Source organism: Phodopus roborovskii, unplaced genomic scaffold, assembly GCF_943737965.1.
Source record: "Phodopus roborovskii unplaced genomic scaffold, PHOROB, whole genome shotgun sequence".
In the NCBI taxonomy this organism is placed as follows: Eukaryota; Metazoa; Chordata; class Mammalia; order Rodentia; family Cricetidae; genus Phodopus; species Phodopus roborovskii.
The window spans coordinates 52,382,994-52,388,778 of NW_026126480.1; positions in this window are offsets into that span (position 1 = coordinate 52,382,994).

Sequence of the window (5,785 nt, forward strand, 5' to 3'; positions counted from 1 at the left end):
CAGGAAACTGAGGCAGTGACCAGCTTCACCTTGGGTACTAATAGGGCATCATGGGGTAGACCAGGTCTCCAGAGAAAAGAAGGTCGCCTTCAGAAGATGCTGCTTGACATCCAAAGGAGGGGCAGCCACGGCTTGCCATCTACAGATGACAAAGAGCATGTGAACCACCTGGCAGAGGAGACCCAGTGTTAACCCTTAGCCACCTCTGAACCAAGCTGCCCTGGTCCCCCAGGAGCCATCTCTGCTATCTCCATCTATTTTGTGAACCAGCAACTGGCTGGAGTGGCAGAGAGATGTCTGCACCATCCATCATAGAGGTCAAACATCTATGAAGTGGCAGGCAGGGCTGGAGCTGAGAAGGGATGCTACAGCTACCCTGCCCTGCTATCTGTCCTCCCCACACCTGCCACATCTGGCACAGCACATGCCCATCCATAACAATGCCAGGGGCAGGCGTCCTTGGGTGAGGCCAGAGGATCTGTCAGCAGGTAGACACTACTTGTCTGGAGAAAATAGCTATGCTGAGCCAAGTGTGTCTGAAGATGCATGGCCTACCTCATAATAACATTTTGATAATCTGGGCTTTGCAAGTGTGACAGCCAAGCTGGACTCATACTAGAGTAAGATGTGTCCTAAGCCCAGTACCAGCATCCTTGCTCGAGGGGGGGAGTGCAGGACAGAAGAGGAGGCCAAACAACAACACAGGGAGAGGCAGGACTGACCAGCGAAGTGTCCAATGGGAAGAGTCATCTGCCATCATCAGCCTGACTGGATTCACAGGCTTCCTTCCCGCACCCCTCGACAGCTTCGCCTACCCCCACTCTCGCCCGGCCTAGAGTTCCCCTCCATTGGCCACCAGCCACCACCACTGGCAGGAGCAGAGATCACCGCTCTGCATGCCGTGGTCACGAGGAGTCCCTGCCCTTTAGTTATGTGGTAGAATGGCTTGCCAGGGGAAAGCAAGGCCATCCAGTCCCTGGTGCCCCCAAACACATTCCTGGCATCTCACAAAAATGCTGAACATACCTGACTACAGCAATGCTTTGGACTCTAGGGGTTATGAACCCTGAGCCTGAGGGAGGCAGTGACTTCACACCTCCACTCCCCCCCCATCCCGATACACACACACACACACACACACACACACACACACGTGAACTGCCTATCGCATCAACTCTAGCATAGCGTCTCTGCTCATGCTCACAGCCAGTGCCAGGTTGATTTCTGGAAGCATCAGATGTGCACAGAAGGGGGGATGTTAATGTGGGGAGGGTGTATAGAAAGACCTGAGGCCCGGTTTCTTCCTGTAAAACAGAAATAGCATATCCACATATGCATATTAAATTGCCCATGACTAAGTCCCCATGGTAGCCACTGTCACCTTAGGGTCTGCTCTAACCCTGGACTAGCCCAACGTCAACCATTTCCCCATTAAGGCTCCCTCTTCCATGTCCATAGATAACAGAGGGTATGTCAGAACATGGCCAGATTTGCACCCCAAACTGGATCTCTTCATCCTTTGGCAGCTCAGAGGCACAGTGGAAACCATGTGGTTGGCCCAGATGCAGACACCCACTCAATCCTCCATCTGTCAATCTGCCCATTGGTTTGGTGACCAGATACTTATAGGGCATCTTTCTATATTCCAGTACCCTCCTGGGCACCAGAGACTTGACCAGAAGCAAAACACAGTTCTATCCGGTCGGGTTCACATTCTAGACAAAGAAAGCCCATGATAGAGAACCCCCAAATACACACCACACCAGCCATGAGAAGCACTGAGGGGTAAGCCAGGCCAGGAGGGGGGGCAGGACAGCCTGTGTATCCACTGAGGCGAGTTGCAGAACACTCTGGAAATGTTGACTGTGGCCAGAGGACAGTCCTGGAGACATACTCCTGCTCCACACAGGTCCTCAAGGTCCCTTAGGCCAGAAGATGGACAAGTATATGCAAATGAGGAAGGAGGGACAGCAGAGGGGACAATGTACATGGGCCTTGGGGTCAAGGAAAGCTGCCTACAGGAGGAGGGAACCTTTATGAAAATTGTAAGGAGGACCGTGTGGGTAACCACCAGCCTAGCATTAGTGTGGGGAGATGAGGGTACTGGGACAGGATCCACTGGAGCTCTGCTGCCCTCTGCTGGCCAGACTAGGGCTTTCAGTTGCCCTGGTCTGGGACTTTTTCTACCTTGGTCCATCTGTTGGACAAACCAGGCCTGCCACAAGGCCTCACCTATATGCAAATCATCCCTGGGCACCAGTTCATACTGTCAGCCCGTTACTCAACTCTGATGTCTTATAATGGCAGTCCACCCCAGGCTCCAGTAGGACTAACTCAGACACCAGCAGCCTCGGGGTCTGCACACAGGTGCCTGCTGTCTCGGTCATTCCTCAGCTGGAGGAGGGACATTGCTCAGAACACTCACTGAAACATGTGAAAACAGAACCAAGCAACAGTATACAGGCACAGAGGGGAAGGAGCCACTGCCAGGGGCCTCAAAACTGCTGTGATAAGTAGAGAGCCCACTGGCCAAGAGCCCATGAGAAACATAGCCCCTTCCTTGTTCTGAGTCACACCAGACTTGTGACAGTCATCTCCCAGAGATGCTACACATCATGCAAAGTCTTTCTTAAGAGCTGTGGTCTCCAGAGTGCCTACAGTCCCAGAGATCACACCAATCATAACTTGTACACTAGGAAACAGAGGCAGCAGGAGAAGATCTCAGAACAGAACCCTGGCCAGATCTTCCCTCCCAAGAATGGCTGATAAACAGACCCATCTTCTGAGGTCCACAGATCCCTAAGGCTGACAGAGCCATGTCCAAGGTGGCTGACTGACTCATGTTGGCTAGTACCAGCCAGCACATGCCTGTTTGGGGACCAATCCATCTTAGGACAGCATGCTTTCCCCATGACACAGACTCACTACAAGTCACCACAGAGTAGCCTTCTGTCCCACTGTAGCTCAGATAGCTTCCAATGTAAAGAGCCAATGTGGACAGAAACTGTTTCCCTGGATCATACACATAGACATAGCCAGAAAATGGCATTTGAACCATTCTGTCCCCATTGACTTCCAATTCCAATCCAACTCTAGGAGTCTTGGTTGCCTGAGGTCCATCATCAGCATGAGATGCTGGTAAGACGCACTCACAGAGGGCTGTGCTGCTGCAAGTTTCTGTGACAAGCCACCATAAACTGGAGGACTCAGACCAGAGACTGTCTCCCTTCACATCTCACAAGGCCAGGCATCCAAGCTTGCTGGCATCTGGGCCCTGTTCCTCTGAAGGGTTTAGGGGAGGAGCCTTCCCTGGCTCTGGCTTCTAGATTCCCAGACCTTCTTCAGGATATAGCGACATCACTTGATGTCCACCTCCATCTCCACAGGACTCTCCAGTCTCCCTCACAGGGCCACCAGTCACTCCATGAAGCAGACCCTGCACCCACTGTGACTCCATTGCAACATCTTTAATCACCTCTGCACACTCTATCCCCAGGTAAGGTCACTCAGAGCTTAGGGATTGGGCCTGGGGCACTTTGGGGGTCACTGGGGGAGGAGAGACATGACCATTCTCTCTCAGTGCATTCTCCAGGCTTGTGCATCATGGTGGCCAGTTTAGCATGGAGACTCCCTGCCCAAGTTTATGAGGCAGAAATTGAGGGTGGGGCCCAGCAATCTGTCCAGAAAGCTCTCCAGGGGTACTGATGGATACTAAAGTTTAGGGGACCAATGCAACTCCATGTTCCTACCTGCCACAAGGGAGCCTGGCAGTGAGCAGGTGCCTTATACCATGGGTTTCTTTCCTGGGTCTGAAGCATCTGGGACAGATGGCATGCTTGACCATGCCTACCACACCCAGCTGTCCTAGGAGAAAGCTACCCAGGAGGTATCTAAATGTTACTAGTGTGGGGCTCCTGGAGTGGCTGGGTCACCTCCTGTCAAGTCTAATACTAAGCAAAGAGACTAAGCCCTAGCTAAGAACCAGACAGGAGCTTGTCTAACATGACAGACCAGTAGACAGCCATAAACCCACTGGCACAGTTTTGGAGAGTTCCCAGCAGCCAGGAACCCTGGATAAGAAAACCAAATGGTATCACCAACACCCCTTAATTCACAGAGCAACCCAACCCCAGGCTGTAGCCCTGGGCTACTGAGATACCATATGACCACCATTGATTGCCAACTCTTAAAAAAGATCATCCTTACTTTTCTATTATTATTCATTGTTATTGGGTCAGGGTCTCCTGTTGCCCAGACTGGCTTGGAACTCACTCTTGAAATCCTCATCTTCCTGCTTCCACCTCCCAAGTTTTGGGATGACAGATGTGAACACACCTGTATCTTACTTAGAAATCACACATATGACAGTATAACAGGCTGCCAGGTACTTCCCAACATTCTGAATTCTCTCTAGTACACACACTCTAAAATCAGTTCCAACACAGAATCCTGAAGACATACAAAGATCCCTGGCACAGAAAGTACACAAGCCTAAGCTTTGATCCTCATCTTTATCCAATCCAGAAAATTCTGTCTTACACTAAAGCAGTTAAGAAATTGTCAAGTCGGGATAGGATTTGAGGGAGGTGCTTATTTCTTCAAACATCTTTTCTTCCTTCCTTCCTTCCTTTTTTCTTTCTTTCTTTCTTTTTTCTGGGTATTTGGAGTGTGGGTATTTGGAATGGTTTAGTGCACGAAGAAATGTAAGTCCAGGCCCAGGGAACTGCACGTCCACCCTCAGGGGAAGCCTGGCAGGCTCAGGTCTGTGGCTCAGCTGAGCAGACCCCTGCAGCAGGGAAGATGGCACAGTTGGTGAAAGTACTTGCCACCCAACCCTGATGATCTGAGTTCCATCCCAGGAACCCACGCTAAAAACAATAAAGAAGAAATGAAGGAAGGAAGGGAGGGAGGGAGGGGGAGGGAGGGAGACAGGAAGAGAGGGAGGGAGGAAGTCAGATGTGACAGTGTGCATCTGTGATGCCAGCACTCCTACTGAGAGATGGGTGACCAAGAGAGGAGAATCAACAAGAAGTCTGGGGGCTGGCCAGCCTAGAGTATGCTTCATAGGGCACACAACAAGAGACCTGGCCTCAACAAGGTGGAAGGCAGAGAACTGACTCCCAAAAGTTGTCTCTGGTCTCCACACACATGGTGTGGCAAGCACATGCCTCCACCACTGCTACTCCACTACACACACACACACACACACACACACACACACACACACACACACACACACAAATAAAATACATTTTAAATAAGATATCTCCATCAGAGCATAAGGTGTGGCTCTTCCAGGCAGGAGCCTTCTGACATCTAAAGATCTGGGCTAGAGAGATGACTCAGCAGTTAAGAACACCCACAGGGTGGCTCACAACTGTCTGTAACTCCAGTTCCAGTGTTCTCTTCCGGCCTCCAAGGACATTGCATGCACATGGTATAGACACACATTCAGGAAAAATACTTACACACACAGAATAACTTAAAGAGATTGAACAGAGTAAATGGACCAGCACCGGATTCCTGGTCATGTCCTTCGTCCATCAGAGAATGCTAAGGGAGAGGGAGGCGTGTCCCCCAGCACTAAGCCCAAGGACAGCAGGGATGCCACAGCAGCAGCAGAGTGGAGTGTGCACTAGGCTGGGGGGGGGGGGGATGTTGCCAGCCAATGTGTCGAGGACAGGTTTGAGAAGGTGAGGGTAAGGATACAGAGGTAAATTATCCTAAGACCCAAGAAATGTACCAGGAGGGAACATGGGTGTCCAGTAAGTCTGGAGACAGGTAC